Source organism: Eumetopias jubatus, unplaced genomic scaffold, assembly GCF_037043125.1.
Source record: "Eumetopias jubatus isolate StellerSeaLion01/CBP00866 unplaced genomic scaffold, mEumJub1_p1.0 scaffold_6, whole genome shotgun sequence".
Classification (NCBI taxonomy): Eukaryota; Metazoa; Chordata; class Mammalia; order Carnivora; family Otariidae; genus Eumetopias; species Eumetopias jubatus.
In genome coordinates, this window is record NW_028274812.1 from 147025107 (window position 1) to 147049630 (window position 24524).

At 38.6% G+C, this 24524-nt stretch overlaps 2 pseudogenes; one reads left to right on the forward strand and one right to left on the reverse strand.

The window, feature by feature from the left end:
• On the reverse strand, positions 1 to 1164 carry LOC114199783 (small RNA 2'-O-methyltransferase pseudogene; annotated as a pseudogene).
• Positions 1165 to 11166: 10002 nt separating this feature from the next.
• On the forward strand, positions 11167 to 12090 carry LOC114199790 (olfactory receptor 2W3-like; annotated as a pseudogene).
• The last annotated feature ends 12434 nt before the right edge of the window (positions 12091 to 24524 follow it).

Below are 24524 nucleotides of genomic sequence, written 5' to 3' on the forward strand. Positions count from 1 at the left end.
TTATGACTCCAGCACAGGGCTGATTAAATGCTCATCAAAGAGGTGTTGTGTTTGGTAATCAACCAACTCCACCTGCACCGCACTTTGATCTCCGTTCAGTCGAAGTCCCTCAGCAAGTATTGTTCTCAGCTTCTCCATACTACCCGCCACCAAGTGGTCCACCTTCGGATAAATAATGAGTCTTTCCAGGGGTACGTAGAACTTCTCTCCCACACTGTAAGGTTTGGGGGACTGCTCTATTTCGGCCCTTTGAGCTTCTGTTAATCCGAACTGTGGGGTACAACTGCCAAGTGGTACCACTCGATCGCCCTCCCTTTTCCTCAGACCCCGGAGAAACCTGCTTTTCATTAAGCCGATTGCTTTGACCGACTCACTACTCAGAGTAAGCCGGAAGTATTTGCTTTGCTGTAAACTCGGGTATGAGGTGGTGTAAACAACTTCATAAACGTGTTCCTCTGGAGCGTGTTCCTCTGGCTCTGAAATGCTTGATTCAGTCGCCTTTGCTATGTTTTTCTGGAAGACCCCTATCTGGGTACAGTATCCAACACGCTCAGCTCCTGCTGGTGGATCCCCCACACCAGTGAACTCTACGGAGTAATTGTACAGTTTTGCCACATCCAAAGCCCACGTCTGAAACTGTGTTCTGTTCCACTCAAATCTGTGATCTGGATCTCTAAAGGTTGATGCTGGAAACAGGGGATTGAATTCAGAGTTTGGTGTGCTGATGACAACCATACCCGGAGAAAAGTACCCAAATACGACTTCAGGAAACTTGGCCAGATCTTCAGAATCTAAGTGTTCTGTCAATTCAATACATGTTATCAAGTCAAATCCACACAAACGGGAGTCTTTTTGTACAGCAGAACCACGGTACAAGGTTATGGTCAAATCTAGTTCCCGAGGAATGATGTAACCCCCCACTCCTGGAGACAACCTACCCCCTCCCCATTCAAAGGGTCTGGCAGCAATATCTACTCCAACAAGATACTGAACACAGCGGTGATATTTCAGCATCCATAAAAGTGTGGCATCACCGAAGCCCAAGTCTGCAATCTTCCTGAGTCCATGTCGATTCACTAAGTTTTTAACAAAGTAGTATCTCTGTTCATACACTGGTGCTTTGAACTCAATCACTTTCTTGCTGGGAACTTCACAATTATCCATACTGTTGCACCCCGAAAGAGCACACCAGCGGGGAAGGCAAAGCACAGCGAACACTAGGGTCACTATCTATTTTTGTAAGTAGTGTATCTCTAGCATGTAACACAGTGAGTGATATATAATAGGAGCTCCATAAATATTTATTGAATATAGAATGACTTATTAATATAAATGTTTTTAGTAATGTTTATTTCACAGATGATAATCTTAATTTTTCTGACCTAAGGCTGTATTGGCATACAGATCATCAGGGTTCTCTTCAGATCACTTAGAGTATAACGTCTAGTCAGAAGTTTGCTTCTCGAGTCATCCATATAGCTATAATTAATTTAAACTGGATTAAATTGTTTAGTCTTTGCTGATAACTGTTAATATTCATATTCCAAATAGCAAGGGAAAAGTTCTTGTCTTGGTCATATATAATATAGACCTGGTCTTTCCTGCTTATAATAGTAATAACTAATATCTCTAGCATGGTTTATTATGTGCAAAGTCCTTTACAAACAAAAGTAATGGTGTGTAAGCCATCAATATGTATAAGCTCCTTGTAGAGAGGTGGAGATTGAGATGTAGCTCCTTCACTCTCTCCTGCCTCTCCTGGATCTCTCTGGTCCACCAACTATAGTAGGAACTAGTTACTTAACTAAAGTGGTTACTGGCAGATTCACAAAGCTCTTTATGCACCTGAGCAAGAGGTGGCTCACAGGACTATCCACATAGCACCAAGTCAAAGTCTTCTGACTCAAAACACCATATTCTCTACAGGGTGCCTGGTTGGTTCAGTTGGTTAAGCATCTGACTCTTAATCTCAGCTCAGGTCTTGATCTCAGGGTCTTAAGTTCAAGCCCTGTGTTGGGTGTGGAGCCTACTTAAAAAAACCAAAATCAAAACAAAAAAACCCACCCCACCATATTCTGTAGATAGAGCACAGGAGACATCATTAATCATTTCAGGTGCTGAGAAATGTCCTTTACATGATAGGTCATAAGATCATCTTTGAGTGTTTTAAAGTATGTGATTTTGGCAATGCCTTTGACACATTAAAATGAAACTAAAACTTTTACTTCTTCAATTACATAATGCAATCAAGGGAATCTTTGGTTCCAGGAAGTATTAAAAGGATTTTGAGATTTTTCTTGTGCATAAAAATGTTTTTTATAAAGAACACATTTATGACTTTTGAATTGATCAGTTTGAAATGTGAAAAATTTATTTACCTAGATTCTGTCTTATTTGGCATTTAGTTCTTTCTTTTATTTATTTATTTTTTTTAAAAGATTTTATTTATTTATTTGAGAGAGAGAGAGAATGAGAGATAGAAAGCACGAGAGGGAAGAGGGTCAGAGGGAGAAGCAGACTCCCTGCTGAGCAGGAAGCCGGATGCGGGACTCGATCCCAGGACTCCAGGATCATGACCTGAGCCGAAGGCAGTCGCTTAACCAACTGAGCCACCCAGGCGCCCATAGTTCTTTCTTGAGTATAAAAAAAAAAGCATATATTTTTTAAAGCACCATGATAGCATTCTCTGTCAATGTATTAAAATTTTTAAATCATATAAATAAGTATATATATAAATTTATATTTTATAAATATATAAATACATGCTCTAAATGATATAAATAGAATTACATCATTTTATATTTATGTCACTTATAACTATCATATTTTATTTTTATATCAATGTAAGTTTTATATTTATAATGATCATATTTAGACATTTTCTAATTTGCATCATTTTAGAATTTGATGTGATTAACAACTATAAGTCTGTCTCAGTTATATCCAGTTAAAAAGTATAATTGTGAACATCACTCATTAAAGGAAGAAATTGTTAAAATATATTCATTGAAAACTTTACATAATTGTGTCCTTCATAACACCAAAATTTTATGAAATATGTGAATATATTTGTAGGTGAGGAGAACGAGAACATAGGATAAAGTAGAAACAGGGATCTCATTATTTACAAAAGAAGTTATTTGTTGTTATAGATTCAGCTGTTGAACACAAATGGAAAGGTCGTGCCTTGAATTCCAATGAATAAAAGAAAATCAGCCTTTACTCCTATTTTCCCTGATATGAAAATGGTCATTTCCTAGTTCTTTTGGAAGACTTCTATGATCTGTGACAATGCAGCTCAGTGACAAAGAAATGTTTTCCCAAATGTGAAAAGCTAATAAACATCAAAAAACTGAATCAATTCTATGGCTAATCACTTCAAATTAAAAATATGAGATTTATTGGGGGATCAAATGATTGCCAAAGATTTAAGGAAAAACATGCTAGTTAGAGTGCAGTAAAACAGGTCCTTCCACAATCTCTCTCAAAACCTTTAAAATATTGGAAATATCCTTAATGACTAACTACAGAGAAATGTTTGGAAAATGATGACACAGCTATAGGAATATTATGCATACGTTCATGATTATTTTTTGTACAATTTTAAAACCAAGGCAAATTTTCACCATATAAAATTGAGTGAAAGGCAATCCAGAATATAAAATTTATAAACACATTACCATTTAGATGTGTTCAAGAAAAGACTGAAAGGAAATAAGTCAATATTGCAGTAGTGGTTGTTTCTGGGGTGTGGATAATCTTTTCCTATCTTTTATTTATTTTATTTAATTTTTTAATTTAAGTTCAATTAACCAATATATAGTACATCATTAGTTTCAGATGTAGTGTTCAATAGTTTATCAGTTGGGTGTAACACCGAGTGCTCATCACATGTGCCCTACTTAATGCTCATCACCAAATTACCCCATCCCCCCGACCCACCATCCCTCCAGCAACCCTCAGTTTGTTTCCTAGAGTTAAGAGTCTCTCATGGTTTTTCTCTCTCCCTGATGACTTCCCATTCAGTTTTCCCTTCCTTCCCCTATAATCCTCTGGGCTGTTTCTTAATATTCCACATATAATTGTCTTTCTCTGATTGTCTTATTTCACTCAGCATAATACCCTCCAGTTCCATCCACATCGATATAAATGGTAGGTATTCATCCTTTCTGATGGCTGAGTAATATTCCCTTGTATTTACCCATTCATTCATCTGTCAATAGACATCTGGGCTCTTTCTGTAGTTTGGCTATTGTGGACATGGCTGCTATGAACATTCGGGTGTAGGTGCCCCTTCTGATGTCTACATTTGTATCTTTGGGGTAAATACTTAGTAGCGCAATTGCTGTGTCCTAGGGTAGCTTTATTTTTAAGTTCTTGAGGAACCTCCATACTGTTTTCCAGAGTGACTGCACCAGCTTGCATTCCCACCAACAGTGTAAAAGGGTTTCCCTTTCTCCTCATCCTCACCAACATTTGTTGTTTCCTGTCTTGTTTAAATTTAGCCATTCTGACTGGTGTAAGGTGGTATCTGATTGAGGTTTTGATTTGTATTTCCCTGATGCCAAGGGATGTGGAGCATTTTTTTCATGTGTCTATTTGCCATTTCTGTGTTCTCTTTGGGGAAATGTCTGTTCATGTCTTCCGCCCATTTCTTGACTAGACTATTCATTTTTGGGTGTTGAGTTTGATAAGTTCTTTATAGATCTTGGATACTAGCCTTTTATCTGATGTCATTTGCAAATATCTTCTCCCATTCTACAGGTTGCTTTTCAGTTTTGTTGACTGTTTCCTTTGCTGTGCAAAAGCTTTTTATCTTGATGAAGTCCCAGTAGTTCATTTTTACTTTTGTTTTCCTTGCCTGTGGAGACGTTTCTAGCAAGAAGTTGCTGTGGCCAAGATCACAGATGTTGTTGCCTATGTTCTCCTCTAGGATTTTGATGGATTCACACTGAGGTCTTTCATCCATTTTGAGTTTATCTTTGTGTATAGTGTAAGATAATGGTCCAGTTTCATTCTTCTGCATGTAACTCTCCAATTTTCCCAGTACCATTTATTGAAGAGACTGTCCTTTTTCCATTGGATATTCTTTACTGCTTTGTTGAAGATGAGTTGACCATAGAGTTGAGGGTCCATTTCTGGGTTCTCTATTCTGTTCCATTGGTCTATGTGTCTGTTTTTGTGCCAAGTAGCATGCTGTTTTGATGATAACAGCTTTGTAATTGAGCTTGAAGTCAGGCATTGTGATGCCCCCAGCTTTGGTTTTCTTTTTCAACATAACTTTGGCTATTCAGGATCTTTTCTGAGTTCATACAAATTTTAGGATTATTTGTTCCAGCTCTGTGAAAAATGTTGATGGTATTTTGATAAGATTGCATTGAATGTGTAGATTGCTCTGGGTAGCATAGACATTTTAACAATGTTTATTCTTCCAATCCATGAACATGGAACGTTTTTCCATTTCTTTGAGTCTGCCTCAATTTCTTTCATGAGTGTTCTATAGTTTTCTGAGTACAGGTCATTTGCCTCTTTGGTTAGGTTTATTCCTAGGCATTTTATGGGTTTTGGTGTAATTGTAGATGGGATCAACTCCTTAATTTCTCTTTTTTCTGTCTCATTGTTAGTGTATAGAACTGCAACTGATTTCTGTGCATTGATTTTGCATCCTGTCACGTTGCTGAATTGCTGTATGAGTTCTGGCAATTTTGGGGTGGAGGGAGTCTTTTGGGTTTTCCACATAAAGTATCGTTCATCTGCAAAGAGTGAGAATTTGACTTCTTCCTTGCCAATTCAGATGCCTTTTATTTCTTTTTGTTGTCTGATTGCTGAGGCTAGGACTTCTAGTACTATGGTGAACAGCAGTGGTGATAGTGGACATCCTTGCCATGTTCCTGACCTTAAGAGAAAAGGTGGAGAAGTTCTCATTTTTTCCCCATTGAGAATGATATTTGCTGTGGTCTTTTCATAGATGGCTTTTATGATATTGAGGTATGTTCACTCTATCCCTATACTGTGGAGAATTTTAATCAAGAAAGGTTGCTGTACTTTGTCAGATGCTTTTTCTGCATCCATTGAGAGGATCATATGGTTTTGTCCTTTCTTTTATTTATGTGGTGTATCATGTTGATTGATTTGCAGATGTTGAACCACCCTTGCAGCCCAGGAATAATCCCACTTGGCTGTGGTGAATAATCCTTTCAATGTACTATTGGATCCTATTGTCTAGTATCATGATGAGAATTTTGGCATCCATGTTCATCAGGGATATTGGTCTGTAATTCTCCTTTTTGATGGGATCTCTGTCTGGTTTTGGGATCAAGGTAATGCTGGCCTCATAAAAAGAGTTTGGAAGTTTTCCTTCCATTTCTGTTTTTTGAAACAGCTTCAGAAGAATAGGCATTATTTCTTCTTTATGTATTTTTTATTATTATGTTCAGTTAGCCAACATACAGTACGTCATTAGTTTTTGATGTAGTGTTCTTTTTTATTTTATTTTATTATGTTATGTTAGTCACCATATGATGTAGTGTTCAAGAATTCATTAGTTGCATATAACACCCAGTGCCCATCACAACACGTGCCCTCCTTAATACCCATCACCCAATTGCCTGATCCTCCACCCCCTCCCTTCTGCAACCCTGTTTGTTTCCCAGAGTCCAGAGTCTCTCATGGTCCGTCTCCCTCTCTGATTTCTTCCCATTCGGTTTTCCCTCCCTCCCCTGTGGTCCTCTGTGCTATTCCTTATGTTCTACAAATAAGTGAAACCATATGATAATTGACTTTCTCTGCTTGACTTACTTCACTTAGCATAATCCCCTCCACTTCCATCCATGTCAGTGCAAATGATGGGTTTTTATCCTTTCTGATGGCTGAGTAATCTTCCATTGTATATATGGACCACATCTTCTTTATCCATTCGTCTGTTGAAGGGCATCTTGGCTCCTTCCACAGTTTGGCTATGGTAGAGATTGCTGCTGTGAGCATTGGGGTGCATGTGCTCCTTCTTTTCACTACATCTGTATCTTTGGGGTAAATATCCAGAAATGCAATTGCTGGGTTGTAGGGTAGCTCTATTTTTAAGTTCTTGAGGAACCTCTATACTGTTTTCCAGGGTGGCTGCACCGGCTTCCATTCCCACCAACAGTGTAAGAGGGTTCCCTTTTCTCCACATCCTCACCAACACTTGTTTCCTGTCTTGTTAATGTTTGCCCTATTATTTATTCTTAAAATGTTTGGTAGAATTCCCCTGGGAAGCCATCTGGTCCTGGACTCCTGTTTGTTGGGAGATTTTTTATTACATAGCTTCAATTTCCTTGCTAGTTATGAGTCTGTTCAGGTTTTCTATTTCTTCCTGGTTCAGGTTTGGTAGTTCATAAGTTTCCAGGAATGTCTCCATTTCTTCCAAATTGCCTAATTTGTTGGCATATAGTTGCTCAAAATATGTTCTTAAAACTGTTCGTATTTCTTTGGTGTTGGTCATGATCACTTCCCTTTCATTCGTGATTTTATTAAGTTGGGTCCTTTCTCTTTTCTTTTGGATAAGTATGGCTAGGGGTTTATCAATCTTACCAATTCTTTCAAAGAACCAGCTTCTAGTTTCCTTGATCTGTTCTACTTTTCTGGTTTCTATTTCTAATCTTTATTATTTTTCTTTTCCTGCTTCGTTTAGGCTTTATTTGCTATTCTTTCTTCAGCTCCTTTAGGTGTATTTGAGACTTTTCTAATTTTTTGAGAGAGGCTAGTATTGCTATGTACTTCCTTCTTAGGACCACCTTTGCTGAATCTGAAAAAAAATCTGGTGTTTTCATTTTCATTTGTTTCCATGAATTTTTTTTAATTCTTCTTTAATTTCCTGGTTGACCCACTCATTCTTTAGTAAGATGATTTTTAACCTCCAAGTATTTGAGTTCCTTCCAAATTTCCTCCTGTGATTGAGTTCTAGTTTCAAAGCACTGTGGTGTGAAAATATGCAGGGAATAATCCCAATCTTCTGAGATTTGAGTTGAGATCTGATCCGTGACCCAGTATGTAATCTATTCTAGAGAATGTACCACGTGCCCTCAAGAAGAATGTGTTTTCTGTTGCTTGAGGATGAAATGCTCTGTATATATCTGTGAGGTCCATCTGGTCCAGTGTGTCATTCAAAGCCCTTGTTTCTTTTTGATCTTCTGCTTAGATGATCTGCCCATTGCTGTGAGTGGGATGTTGAAGTCTCCTATTATTATTGTATTATTATCAATGTGTTTCTTTAATTTGGTTATTAATTGGTTTATATAATTGGCTGCTCCCAAGTTAGGAGCATAAATATTTATAATTGTTAGATCCTCTTGTTGGATAGACCCTTTAAGTATGATATAGTGTCCCTCTTCATTTCTTATTATAGTCTTTGGTTTAAAATCTAATTTGTCTGATATGAGAATTGCTACCCCAGCTTTCTTTTGATGTCCATTAGCATGATAAGTGGTTTTCTACCCCCTCACTTTCAATCTGGAGGTGTCTTTAGGTCTAAAATCAGTCTCTTGTAGACAGCATATTGATGGTCTTGCTTTTTTATCCAATCTGGTACCATGTGTCTTTTGATTGGAGCATTTAGCCCATTTACATTCAGAGTAACGACTGAAAAATATTAATTTAATGCCATTGTATTACCTCTAAAGTCACTGTTTCTGTAGATTGTCTCTGTTTCTCTCTGGTCTATGTTACTTTTGGGCTCTCTCTTCACTTACAGGATCCCCTTTAATATTTCTTGCAGGGCTGGTTTAGTGATCACATACTCTTTTAATTGCTGTTTGTCCTGGAAGCACTTTATTTCTCCTTCTATTCTGAATGATAGCCTTACTGGATAAAGTATTCTTGGCTGCATTATTTTTTCATTTAGTACCCTGAGTATGTCATGCCAGTCCTTTCTGGCCTGCCAGGTCTCTGTGGATACGTCTGCTGCCAGCCAAATGTTTCTACCCCCAATAATTCTAATATTGTTTTGCTTTATGTTATCACTGATTTCTCGAAGCCTCCCCTCATGGTCCATTAGTTGTTTTTCTCTCTTTTCCTCAGCTTTCTTCCTTTCCATCAATTTCTCTTCTGTGTCCTCTATGTCACTTACTCTCTCTTCTGCTTCATTTACCCTACCTTTTAGAGCATCCAATTTAGACTACATCTCAGTTAAAGCATTTTTAATTTTGGCCTGATTAGATTTTATTTCTGCACTAAGAGATTCTCTAGTGTATTTTATGCTTTTTTCAAGCCCAGCTAGTAACTTTATAATTGTTATCCTGAATTCTAGCTCTGACATTTTACTTATATCCATATCAATTAGATCTGTGGCAGAGAGTATTACCTCTGGTTCTTTCTTTTGTTCTGAGTTCCTCCTTCTAGTCATTTTGCCCAGAGAACAATGGATGAATGAGAGAACAAAGTAAAAAATATCAGCCATGACTCAAGAGAAATACACACTAGACAAATCTGAAGAGGTCACAAAATAAAAAAAAAAGAAAAAGGAAAAAAGCAGTGGTGGGGGGAGAGAATATAATCTCCCAGGTGGGCAAAACAGGGTGATCCACTTGGTCCTCAGTGTATTTTGGTTTGTTAGAAGACACTGAATCCCAAAATTGTAAAGAAAGCAAAACTTATATATAGAGAAAAAATAAAATTGAATACAGTGAAAGGAAGCCAAAAATGAAGAATATATCTATGAAATGTAAATGTAAAAAAAGATAAAAGTTAAAAAAAGAGTTAAAAACAAAGAGTTGATAAAATAAGAAACTAGTTGAAAAGGAAAGTTTAAAACTTAAAGACAAATGAATCGTGAGGGAAAACCTCGAATTCTATATACTATTTTCCCCAAGTGCTGGAGTTTTGCAGTCCTGTGCGCTTGGTAAACTTGGTATTCATCTGTTGTTTCAGCTAGTCTTCTGGGAGAGGGGCCCATTGCACTGATTATCAGGTGTCTTTGTCTGGGCAGAGTTGCACAGCCGCTTGCCAGGGGGCCAAGATCAGTGTGAGCTGCTTCTTGTTACTCTGCGTGGCTTTTTCCCTCAAGGCTTTTCTCACTTATTTGGTGGTTGAAAATAAAAATGGACACACCCAGTCTCCAGCCCCAGATCCAAGAGATCACAGTCCCCTCTCTTCAGTAAATCCTCAGTGATAAGCAGTTTTCACTTTTGTGTGTGCCAAACTCTGCAGACTCCCACAGTGTATGCCCACACCAATCCTCCCGGGGAAAGGCGGAGGGTCCCTATATTTCTGCCCTTTGTAGGGCCCCCTCATGGAGCGCAGTCACCCAGTTGTGCCTGCACCTCTGCTGCCCCTCTCAGGGAAAGGTGGAGCGTCCTCCTGTTTCTGTCCTTTGGAGGGTCCCTGCAGGGAGAGCTGTTGCCTGATCGGCCACAGTTGGAGGTTATTGCAAATGGAGCTGAGAAGCCCCTCCTAGGCTCACTGACCATAACCAGTTTCTCTGTTCCAATGTTTGGGAACTCTGCTGGCTCAGGCACCCCCAGTCTTCCTGTGACTTCAAGGATCCTGAGACCACACTGTCCCACCTAGGATTCTGCCCCACTTCACCACCTAAGCACCTTTTAGGCAGGGCCATCCCTCACTAGAGTAGACTTCTAAAGTTTCTGATTTTGTGCTCCGGGGCTATATCACTTTCCAGTAGCTGGCTTATGAAGGCTCCCTCCCCCTGCCATTTATCTTCCAATATATCCCCTCAGATTCACTTTTCCATGACTCCTACCTTGCAAAAAGTGGTTGCTTTTCTATTTGTAGAATTCCAATTCTTTTCTTACATGTCAGGGTGAAGTCATAGGTGTTCAGAATGATTTGACAGTTATGTAGCTAAATTCAAGGGACCAGGTGAAATGAGGTCCCCTACTTTTCCACCATCTTGCCTCCAGAAAACCTTTTTCCTATCTTTTATAGATGTCTGTGCTTTCCAAAAATTCTACAATGATCTCTACTTCTTTTTGGTATCCAAAAAGAAACAAAAGAAGCTAATAAAAAGAGATATTCTTCCTAAAATGTACAGTCTCTATGGGCACAGCATATTGAAATCTTACTTAATTATTTGCACTTGTTATTACTCTGGTCTTAGTCCCTTAGCCTACTTCAGTAACAGTGCATTGTGTTCCTATCTGCTTCCTTGCAGGCCTCTACTGATGGTCCATTGTCATGACCAACTAGAGCTGCCAGGAACAGTTCATCTTGTTGGGTTTCTCAGACAGACCCCAGCTAGAGCAGACTCTTTGTGTTTGTGCTCATCTTCTACCTTGTGACCTTGGTGGGCAACATCGTCATTATCTTGATGTCCCACCTGGACCCCTGCCCAGGGGACCCACACCCATGTACTTCTTCCTTACCAACCTGTCCTTCCTAGACCTCTGCTTTACCACCAGTTCCATCCCCCAGCTGCTTTTCAACTTGGGTGGCCCAGACAAGACCATCAGTTACACAGGTTGTGCCATCCAGCTATTCATGTTCCTGGGTCTGTGTGGCACAGAATGTGTCCTCCTGGAAGTCATGGCTTATGACCGCTTCACTGCAATCTGCAAGCCCCTCCACTATTCCATCATTATGGACCCTCAGCTCTGTTGGAAGCTGGTGTCTGTGGCTTGGGGTGTCGGGCTCCTCAACTCCCTGGCTATGTCTCCAGTGACCATGAGGCTGCCACGATGTGGAAGATGTAAGGTGAAACATTTCCTATGTGAGATGCCAGCCCTGATAAAAATTGCCTGTGTGGACACTGTGGCTGTGGAGAGCACGGTTTTCATCTTATCAATAATTATTGTCCTGGTGCCCCTGGGGCTCATCCTCATCTCCTATAGCTACATTGCCCTAGTGGTGCTGAGCATGAAGTCGGCCACAGGAAGAAGGAAAGCTTTCAACACGTGCGGGTCCCACCTCACTGTGGTCTCCTTGTTTTATGGGAATATTATCTATATGTATATGCAACCAGGAAATAATTCTTTTCAGGACCAAGGGAAATTCCTTACCCTCTTCTACAACTTGGTGACCCCCATGTTGAACCCTGTCATCTACACACTGAGAAACAAGGATGTAAACGGTGCCCTGAGGAGGCTTGTGTCCAGAAAGTAAGGTGACCATGACTTTTCCAAAGTCTGCTTCTTTTATTTAGTTACCAGAAATAAGTAATTCTTGAAGTGTAATTTTAGAATTTATTTAATTATTTATTTTTTAGAATTCATTTAAACCCTCCAAACTACCCAGTAAAAATTTCCAGGGATGGAGTTTAGGAATATATATTATAAAGCCCCAATATGATGCTGATGATAAACTAGGTTAGACATAAATTTTAATTTGCATAATATCTTATGTCCACCCTTCAAATCATCTTTCCTCCTCCTTTCCAAGTTGGTCACATGTAATTAAAATCCAACAAAACTATGAATAAATGCTTCAGTATTGTGGACTGACTGAAGTTATGCCCAAATAAAATCATATGATGATCTTTTTTCTCATTGGTATTTTGTGTAATTGTCATTTTTATAATGGAATTGAGCCAGTGGAGTGCCAAAATACAATACTTTTTGTCTTCTGATATCTTTAAATTACACTGTCTGGAGAAGATAGAGCCATTACCTTAAACACAGCCTATGATATTTAAATTATTTGAGCTCTGCTTTATTTCATGATCAGCTGTATTAAAATGATCTGGACAGATATTTTGTTTGTTTTGAATATAGATTCTCAAGTCCCAACCACTGAGGCTCTCATTTTAGTAAGTCTGGAAATACTTGTGTTGAAAAACTGTCTTATAGGGGGCGCCTCGTGGCTTACTCGGTTAATGTCTGCCTTTAGCTCGGGTTGTGATCCCAGGATCCTGGGATTGAGCTCCACATTGGGCTCCTTGCTCAGTGGGGAGCTTGCTTCTCCCTCTCCCACTCCCCCCTGTTTGTTCTCTCTGTCAAACAAATAAAATCTTAAAAAAGAAAAAATGTCTCATGTGGTTTTAACATGGATTTAAGTTTGAAAACAAACAATCCATTCCAGATTCTTTCATTGACAGATTAGGAAACTGAGGCAGGGTGAAGCATATTTATAATCAAAGAGACCACAAATAGTGGAGCTAAAATTTTTTATTATTATATTACATATTTTTATTATTATGAAGTATAGTTGACATAAAATGTTATATTAGTTTCAGGTGTACAACATAAGGATGGATTCAACAATTCTATACATTACTCAGTGTTCTCACCATAAGGGTAGTCACCATACATTATTATATTACTGACTGTATTCCTTATGCTGTACTTTCCATTTTCATGACTGATTTATTTTATGACTTCTTAATCCCCTTTACCTATTTCACCCATGCTCCCACCCTGTTCCCCTCTGACAACCACCAGTCCTCTGTATTTATGAGTTCTGTTTCTGGCTTGTTTGTCTGTTCATTTGTTTTGTTTTTTAGAGTCCACATTTAGGTGAAATCATCTAGTATTTGTCTTTCTCTGTCTGATTTAGTTCACTTAGCATAATACCCCCTAGATCCATCCATGTTGTTGCAAATGGCAAGATCTCATTTTTTTAAGTCATGGGGATGAAAGGTACAGCATAGGAAATATAGTCAATGGTATTGTAATAAAGTTGTATGGTGACAGATGGTAGCTACACTTGTGGTGAGCACAGCATAATGTATAGATAAATTGAACCACTATGTTGTACATCTGAAACTAATTTAACATCATATGTCCACTATACTTACATTTAAAAAATATTTTTAAAAAAGATCTCATTCTTTTTTATGGCTGAGAAATATAGCAGAGCTAAGATTTTAACATAAATGCCTGAATTTATCAGGATGAGTGATTTGTACTTTTTAAGTACAAATTTTATTGAAGGGATTGTTAAAAGTCACAATAATAAAAACGAATATGAAAGCTATGTATGTGCCGCCACACATCCATGGATCTTTATACACACACAAGCCTTGTGGGGGTTGTGCAAAGTTACAAGTGATTAATTTTCACTTAGAAATAAATTCAATGGGTGCCTGAGTGGCTCTGTCAGTTGAGCGTTTGACTCTTGGTTTTGGCTCAGGTCATGATCTTAGGGTCATGAGATCGAGTCCCTGGGCCAGGCTCTGTGCTCAGTGGGGAGTCTGCTTGAGATTCTCCCTCTCCCTCTGTCTCTGCTCCTCCCCTGACTAGCGTTCTAAATAAATAAATAAATAAATAAATAAATAAATAAATAAATAAAATCTTAATAAAAAAGAAAGAAATTCAAAAGTGTCTTCTCACTCTGATTCACCTTAAGAATAAGGGTCTTATCATGGCAAACCCTTAAAATGGCTACTTTATCAATTAAAAATTTCAAGTAGGCATTGCTAGACATAGCTTTGGAGCAAAGCATAAGATAAAAGTTAACCAAATAATTGTATTGTATGTTTTCCTTTTATTGGAGATGTTTATGTATATCTCTTTTCTTAAAAAGCATATTAAGCATGATTATGGGCTAGATACCATATTAACTAGTATCCTTTTGTATCCATGCAGAAAAGTAGTAAAGGTCATTTAAAAGAATGCAAAAAGAGATTTCCTGGAGTAAAGCAGGGTAAGGACAACTTTACTTTTCAACTCAGAAGGTGTTTCTATCACTGGAGACCTTCACTTTCCTGTCCACAGTCACTCCCATCAGATAGTTCACATTGCTTCATTTTTCTCTCTTATACCAATAATGCACATATCCAAATTCCATGCTAAAAATTTATTCCAAACACCAGCCATTACATTTCCAATTATTTTCTCGCCAAAATCATATCTATGTGATGAACAAATTTAACTTTTATAAATCAAACTCAACCTTTTTGTCTCAATTCATCTTTTTCCTCCAACAGAATGTTTACAAAGATTGAAAACATTAGCGACATCCTTGGCTTCTATCTCTGCCTTTACTTGAAATCCTCAGCAATCAAAATCATTCAGATCTTAGCATGTAATAGACACTCAATAAATACTTGCTGATTGAATCAATAAAAAAGTGTATTATCCTGTATTTTTCTTATGAAAATGATTACGTAATGTGCAAATAATAAGACATGTATCTCTTTCTAGAAATCCCTCTATATCTACATGGCCCACAAAAGTAGGGGAATTCTGACAAGAGACCATCACACAAAGCTGGGGCCTCAAAAGGCTACCACCTTGGGAGAAGGGTGCATAAGAAATGTACCCGTAGTACAGAAGACAGAAAAAAAACTTGCTCCTCTTGACTTGGGAGAATAATTGAGTGGCTGGTGGGTGAGAAGAAGGCTTTCTCCTGAATATTTGTAACTTCAAGTATGCCAACGTGTGTATTTGCAGCCAAAATCCACACTGTGGTCTGAGAGAACTTGAGAATTGTAAGTGATCTGCTCTTTTTCTCAGGATGCTTTTATAACTTTCTCTGTCTCTGATAGCCTTTTAAAAATAATTCTCTTGGTTTTTTTATTGAGATATAATTGGCATAACATTATATTAGTTTCAGGTGTACAAAATAATGATTTGATGTTTGTATATATTGCAAAATGATCACCACAATAAATCCAGTTAACATCCATCATTGTACATAGTCAATAAATTATTTTTGTGATGGGAAATTTTAACATTTACTCTCTTAGCAGCTTTCAAATATGCAATACAGTATTATTAACTATTGTCGCCATGCTGTACATCACACCCTCATGACACTTACTTTATAACTGAAAGTTTGTACCTTTGACCCCTTTCACCCATTATGCTCACCTCCACCCTCCCCACCTGGCAACCAACAATCTGTTAAATATGTTCTCTGTTTCTATGAGCTCATTTTTGTTTGTTTTTAAGTTCTGCATAAAAGTGAGATCATATGGTATTTGTCTTTCTGTTTTTCTCTGACTTATTTCACTTAGCATAATACCCTGAAAGTTCATCGATACTGTTGCTGATGGCAAGATTTCCTTTTTTATGGCTAAATAATATTCCATTGTATATACATACCACATCTTCTTTATTCATTCACCCATCAATGGACACACCTGTTAGCTATTATCAAAAAGACTAGGGACAACAAGTGGTGGCCAAGATGTGGAGAAAGGAAACCCCTGTACCCTGTTGGTGGGAATATAAATTGGTGCAGACACTATGGAAAATAGTATGGAGGTTCCTCAAATAAATAAAAATAGAACTACCCCCTATGATCCAGCAATCCCATTTCTGGGTATTTATCCAAAGGAAATGACTCGTTAGCTCAAAGACATATCTTACTCCCATGTTCATAGCAGTATTATTCACAGTCCCAAGGTATGGAAACAACCAGAGTATTCACCAGTGGATGAATGCATAAAGAAATTGTGGTATGGAGTGCCTGGTTGGCTCAGTCAGTTAAGCATCCAACTCTTAGTTTCAGCTCAAGTCATGATCTCAGGACTGTGGAATTAGGCCCTGTGCCAGGCTGCCCACTTGGTGAGGGGTCTGCTTGAGATTCTTTCTCTCCCTCTGCCCCTCCCCTCTCTAAAATAAAGAAATAAATGAATAGATCTTTAAAAAAAAGAAACTGTAGTATATACATACAATGGAATATTATTCAGCCTTTAAAAAGGAGGAAATCCTGTCACTTATGACAACATTGGTGTACCTGGAGGATGTTATGCTATGAGAAATAAGCCAAACAGACAAAGACAAGTACTGCATGGCATCCCTCACACGTAAGAAAAATAAGTATAACTCAATAAAAACAGAATAAAAAAGTGTTTGCCTGGGGCTGGGGAATTGCTGGGTGGGGGGTGGAAATAAAGAAAAGTTGGTAAAAGGGTACAAACTTTCAGTTATAAGATGAATAAGGTCTGAGGATCTAATATATAGCACGATGTCTATCATTGATAACATTGTACTGTATAATTGAAATTTGTTAAGAGCATAGAACTTAAATGTTCTCACACACACAAAAAGATAAATATGTGAGAAGACGGATGTGTTAATTAACTCAATGGGGAAATCCTTTCACAAGGTATATGTATAACATCATGTTGTACACTTTAAAACTCTTAGATTTATTTGTCAATTATACCTTAATAAAGCTGAGAGGGGGTGGAAAGGACTTAATTGGAAGACCTGAAACTGATGTTTTCACTAACAAACAGTGGATATAGTCCCCATGTTTACGAACCATGAGAACAAAAATTTATATATTGGGAATGTGAATTTTTTTGCATAATAAAAACCACTCATTCAAGTATAACATTAAAAAAAGACCATGATCTTTGAGCAAAGTCTTGAATTAGTAATGGAATATGATGTGTGGGAAAATAGGATAATACCTTTCAACTGAAGCAAAATAATAGAATAATAAACGTATAATAGAATGTTGGCCCCAAACTGAAAAGGTGTATCCAGTAATTAATACATGGCGGATTGCGGGTTTGTTCCCACAACTACAGAATCCATAGACTTAACACAGATTTATATATTAAAAGTATGCTTTTTATTTAATCTTGTAGACAGTGGTTGCCAAGACTATTTTTAAGCAAGGAATTATGTGTTTGTGTCAGTTTTAGGAAAAATAATTCAGAAAATGCTGTAGAAGCTTAGAGTTGGTATGGTTGGAGGATCTCTTAGGAGATGAATTAAGTGGTTCAGGCAAGGGTAAAAAGATCTGAACTAACACATTGATAACAAATTGAAAATGTGTGCTGGACAGTGAATGTATTCTAAAAAATATGTCAGAGAGAATCGACAAGGCATAGGTTCAGTGTTTGGACAAAAACAGAGGGAAGAATCAAGAATAATTCAGGGGGTTCTCACTGAGGTTGTTGAGATTGAGACTGGTATTGAGATTCTGAAAATCTGACATGCAGAACAGCAGCTGCTTTCAGACCATGATACATCAGATTGTAAAACCATGGAAATTTTAGAGTTCACAAATAATCCCTGTGTATATAGCCAAGATTCTATTGGTTTTAGTATGGAACTCAAGAGAGGGTCTACGCTGTAGATATGGATTGGAGATTTATCTTATAAATAAATGGTAGTTCACTCCATGGAAGTCACAAAGTATCTCAGGAAGAGTGTGGAGAGAGGAGAGCCAAGGATGGAATCTTGGGAAATCAAAACATTAAAGTTTGTGCTCAATGAGAAAGAACTGAGAATCAAGGGCCCAAGAAATAATAGAAAAACAGAGAGAGGTCAATGGATAGCGTAATTTCATGAAGGAGGGAAATATCATCAATGGCATATTATACCAAGTAGGAGGATGGTGAGCTCATCTACTTTGTGTAATGGAAGAATATTAAAGATTTTACAGAAAGCAGCTTCACCAGAGTGGTAGGGGAAGATGGCAAAAAAGCATTTAGAAGTGTTGATGGGAGAAGAAAAACTATGGACACTCTGTGTCCAGTCAAAAAGATGAAATTAGCAAGGGGGATATAGCTAGAAGACAGTGGGGCAGGAGAGTTTCATCCTAATTTTATTTTTCTGATAGGAAAGAGGAGCATATTTTTTTTACTTTTTATTTTTTTAAAGATTTTATTTATTTATTTGACAGAGAAAGGCACAGCAAGTGAGGGAACACAAGCAGGGGGAGTGGGAGAGGGAGAAGCAGGCTTCCCGCGGAGCAGGGGGCCCGACGAGGGGCTCGATTCCAGGACCTGGGACCATGACCTGAGCCGGAGGCAGACGCCCAACGACCGAGCCCCCCAGGCGCCCCCTAGAGGAGCATATTTTTAGACAATGAACAGATAATGGGATATAAGGAGCTGAAGAAACAACAGATTAAGGTAACTGAGTAAAAAGCTCCCAAAAAAGTAAGAAGGTAATAGAGTTGATTGTACCATTGGAAAATAATTTTCTTTAGTGAGTCATAACAAAGAAAGATTATAACTAACATGAAGGGGGACAGGCGCAGAAATTTCCTCTTTTAAGTAGGAAAAGCTGAGAATCTAAAGACTGGCCCTGGAGATGTGTTGTACAGCATGGGAACTATACTTAATAATGCTATATTGTATATTTGGAAATTGCTGAGAGAATAGATCCTAAAAGTTCTCCTCACAAGAATATAAAGGTAACTATGTGCAGCATAGATGTTAACCAGACTTACTGTGATCATTTCACAATATATACAAGAATTGAATAACTACATTGTATGCCTAAAACTAACACAATGTTATAACGACAATTGTATCTCAATTTAGAAAAGGAATTTGAAGAAAAGCAAAAAATACTGTAACCAATACTATGAAATGGGATTGGTAAATGGAAGTTAAGTAGAGACAATAGTTTCACTCCTTATCAATTGGGCAGGAAGAGACTGACTACCTGTTGATGTCACCTCTCCAGAGCCTTCCTCTTTGGCTGCCTTTAGGGAGCCAAACTCTGAATACTTCAACTGAGGTTAATGAGTTACATGGGGCAGGACACTCCTGGGACCACTAAAAATAAACACATCCTGAGTCCCTAAAGCATGTACTTGACTTTGGTAATATAATATAACAGATGTTATATTAGCCCTTTTATTCATGGGCAGATTCCATAGAGTTCATAGATTCCAACTTGTGTTTAGCTGCAGACTCAGTAGTCCACTCTAATTCATCCTTCCTCTTATGCCCCAAACACTAAAATGAGTGGACAGTCTTCCTGGGTAAACCCTGGGGATGAGACACTTATGCCAACATTAGTTGTAAAGAGAATTGGTACTACCTTTAACAGAGACTGAGTGAGGAGAAATTTTGACTTCCCTTGCCTTTGAGATTCACGATTTTCAGGGATTATCCTCTCCAAGGCTGAGATATTTTAAATACACGGATCTGGGTTTATTCTAAGGATTTTGTTCTGTTTCATCCCCTAACACTTGTCTACAATTTCATAACCACACACCACTCGGCAATCACTGAGTGTATTAGCATTCATGGGGGACCAGCGGTCATGAGCTTTCATCTGCAGGCATTCACTTTGCCCTTAATATGCCAGTCTCAGTGTTATAGACCTGTACTGATCCTTCAAAGGCTATCTTGCTTCTCCCAGCAGGTAGTTGGATATCTGTAATCTTTGATAATCTTCCTTGGAAGAAGATGCCATATTCTTACCTTAATACACATTCAAATGCTCTTGAGAGGAGCTGGGGTTGTTCCATTTGCTTGATTCCTTAGACCCAAAAAGGTGTAGGTACTACCTGCAGAACTGGTGTCTTAGAAATTTCCTTAGAAATTTAGAGTAACTTTCCTTAGAACCAAAAAGGTGGTGGTGTTACCTGCGGAAGTGGTGTCTGGGTGAGTTTGTTATTTCCTTAGAGTAAGTTCTAAGTGGAAGAGAAATCTGACCTCCAGATTAACTGAACACCACTTCACTAGAGAAGTGAAAGAATGTCAGTATTTTCTCTTCCAGCTCAAACCAAATGCTAGGTGCTAGGTCTTACAGGCATGCAATCTGTGTTTGTGTTTCAGATCTGTAAAGTGTAACAAACGGGTGTATAGGAGAAAAGCCTTCATTGGATATTCATGCCACATAGGGGAATCTGTTTTTCCTATTACTGTAGGCTTCTGCATTATGAGTAAAAGAATAAGAGAACTTGAAATAAGATAGAACTAATACCTGCATCTTGGTCTTACCACTGCATGTAGGCATCTATTTATAATAAAGATTTGTTGTAATTTGACAGGCATAATTGTATTATACTATTGCTATTGGGTTGAATTTTGTCCCCCCCACAACCTCCTCCCTGCCCCCCCAAAAAGTGCATTGAAATCCTAACTCCCAGTTCAGGTTAATGGGACTTTATGTGAAAACAGGGTCTTTACAAATGTGTTCAAGTTAGGATGAGGGTACACTCAATGGGGTACCCTCTAATCCAGTATGACTGGTATTTCTTATAAGAGGAACAGAAGAGTTGACAGGCAAGGGAGAACACCATTTGCCTACGGAGGCAGTAGATGACCTGCTGCAGCTGCAAGTCAAGGAACCCCCAAACTGCCAGCAAACAAACCTCCAGAAGCTACAAAGGTCCAAGGATGTATTCTCCTTACAGGCTTCAGAGGCTCTGCCAAGATCTTCATTTTGGACTTCTGTCCTCCTGAGCTACAAGACACTAACCTCCTGTTCTCTTAAACCACCTAGTTTGTGGCACTCTGTTATGAAAGACTAGGAAAATAATGCCACATATTGAAATTTATACTAAAATGCCCATGTCCATTTAATTCTCCTTTTCTAGTTACAATGAATTTTACACGTTTCTCATCAGAATATATGCTTTCTTGGTTCAGATCACTTTCTGTGCATCACTGAGAAGAACAAAATCATTGAAAATCATGTTCTTGGCTGAGTTATGAGATATGTCAGTGGTCTCTGAGAAATAACAGTCTATTTGAAAACCTTGTAGGAGATTCCACTGGGCACCATGATGGCCTGGAGAAGCCCTTTTCTGGCCCTTAAAGCACAAGGAGAGAGGAAAGAACCAGAGGTAAGTCCCAACAACATGTGACAAAACAAATTCTGACTAATGCCCATTGTCTGATTCTGGATATTTTGGATCAGGGACTGATAATGTGGAAGATACAGAAACGAAGAACCATGCTGTCACTAAAGAACATGCAAGGACTGATGGGTGCTCCTTTGAAACCAGACAATGGATCTATTGAAATGTAAACCTACCAGATTTCAGTAAAGAGCTAAATACATTATGTCTTTTATTTCTTCTTAAAAGCTGGTAACATCATCTCCTTTATTTGGAAGGAGAGAAGGCCAGGGAGGAAGGTGGGGGGGAGAAGCCTTCACAATGTCAAACTTATTAGTGGTAGATTCATACCTAGAACCCAAGTATTCTGATTCCCACTTGGTGCATTCTGAAACTTATTATCCCAAATTAATTTTATCCTTTGGCAACACTGTAAAAACAGCCACCAAAACAATCACTGAAAGGATTTAGGAATAAAAGGAGAAGGGGACCGAGAATCCAATAGCAAAGGCAGAATAGAAAGGTGGCTGAATATCCTTTTGCTTGGTCATAGATTTTGCTAATAGAAAAGTAACATTTGCAAAAGATAGAGTCCTGCAAAGTTTCAGACAACACAGGTTTTTTTTTTAAAAAACCCTACAGTTTGAATAGTCAAGGCTATCTATTATCCATTGTTCAGTATTTCCTTTGCTTTGCTATTCTCTCTGAATTTCTGTTATCCCTAGACTCACTTTCTTTTTTTTTTCTTTTTTTTATTGTTATGTTAATCACCATATATTACATCATTAGTTTTTGGTGCAGTGTTCCATGATTCATTGTTTGTTCATAACACCCAGTGCTCCATGCAGAACGTGCCCTCCTCAATGCCCATCACCAGGCTAACCCATCCCCCTACCCCCCTCCCCTCTAGAACCCTCAGTTTGTTTTTCAGAGTCCATCATCTCTCATGGTTCGTCTCCCCCTCTGACATACTCCCCTTTTATTCCTCTCCTGTTATCTTCTTCTTTTTCTTTTTTCTTAAAATATGTTGCGTTATTTGTTTCAGAAGTATAGATCTGTGATTCAACAGTCTTGCACAATTCACAGCACTCACCGTAGCACATACTCTCCCCAATGTCTATCACCCAGCCACCCCATCCCTCCCACCCCCAACCACTCCAGTAACACTCAGTTTCTTTCCTGAGATTAAGAATTCCTCATATCAGTGAGGTCATGTGATACATGTCTTTCTCTGATTGACTTATTTCACTCAGCATAACACCCTCCAGTTCCATCCACGTCGTTGCAAATGGCAAGATCTCATTCCTTTTGATGGCTGCATAATATTCCATTGTGTATATATACCACCTCTTCTTTATCCATTCATCTGTCGATGGGCATCTTGGCTCTTTCCACAGTTTGGCTATGGTGGGCATTGCTGCTATAAACATTGGGGTACACGTACCCCTTCGGGTCCCTACATTTGTATCTTTGGGGTAAATACCCAGTAGTGCAATTGCTGGATCGAACGGTAGCTCTAATTTCAACTGTTTGAGGAACCTCCATACTGTTTTCCAGAGGGGTTGCACCAGCTTGCATTCCCACCAACAGTGTAGGAGGGTTCCCCTTTCTCCACATCCCCGCCAACATCTGTCGTTCCCTGACTTGTTAATTTTAGCCATTCTGACGGGTGTGAGGTGGTATCTCATTGAGGTTTTGATTTGGATTTCCCTGATGCCGAGCGATGTTGAGCACTTTTTCATGTGCCTGTTGGCCATTTGGATGTCTTCTTTGGAGAAATTCCCTAGACTCACTTTCAATAGACTGTTACAGGTCTTAATCTTCCATATTCTCATTTATTCAACAAAGTTTTTTTGTGACCCTACTACATGCCAAGCTTTATTCCAGGCTATGATAATGAGGTATTATTCTTGTTTAGGTTGTATTTACTATTAAACTTGCATCATGGGGTGTGGGGAAGGGAGGGAGGTTATTTCTAAACACAGGCCCAATATTTTAATAGAAAACAAAATGATTTCTGTAAGGTTGGCACTTATGCAAGTACAGAATGGGATGTTGAAAAAATATTGTACTCCATTACCTTGAAAAAAATTTTTTTGTTTTATTTAGACTTATTTATTTATTTTAGCAAGGGAGGGGGAGGGGCAGGGAGAGGGAGAGAGAATGCTGAAGGAGACTTCCCACTGAGGGTGGAGCCCATGGCACAGGGCTCAATCCCAGAACCCTGAGATCATGACCTGAGCCAAAATCAAGAGTTGGCCACTTAACCAACTGAGCCACCCAGGTGCCCTAAATTGAAAATTTTTTAAAGGGAGTTGTAATGTAAGACAGAAGGAAAAACTAAACGTTGGATTGGTGATTTCCTGAGATTTTACTGAAATTGGTGTCAGTAATGATTACTCAGGATTCGTCGTCCTGATGCATGAAGATTGGACATGATGAATTCTTCAATCATTTCCAGTAACACTTCCAAATCAATAACCATGATTTCAGGTTCCATTCCCAAACGTTTCAACTGTATGGTGACTAACATAACATAAAAAAGGATTATACATTAAAATATGTTGTTTCCCTTGAATTTTACTATCTATGCATTTTCAGAAAACATTTTTCTCTACATGAAACAGAAGTAGGGGAGCCAATGCGATATATTTCAATTCTTGATGGAAAACAAAGAGAGGGATGGGGGCACTGCAAATTTGCAAATTATTCAGAACAATTAGATTTAAGTTTCGGAGAAACTACACTTACCTTAGAATTCATGCCATCATGCAAAGACAGTGTCCCTAGTGGTTAAGAGTTCATGTCTCAGAGTCCTTCTGAACCCTGGTGAGTCTCCCTGGGAAAATGACTGAACCTCCTTCACGCTCAGTTCCCTCATCTATTCGACAGAAATCATGAACATGCCAACCGCAGAGACTTCCTGGGGGAAAATGCACAGACCTTTCGGGCAGTGCCTTAAACACGGAAGATGCTTCTGTCCAGTGGCTAGTTATCACTCCCTTTCCCATCAACAAGGAGGGCACTGTGCAAACCTCTCCAGCTCCCAACCAGACTCTAACTGTGGGCTCTAGGGAAACAGAGGTAGATGGAACATGCAGTATAAAACA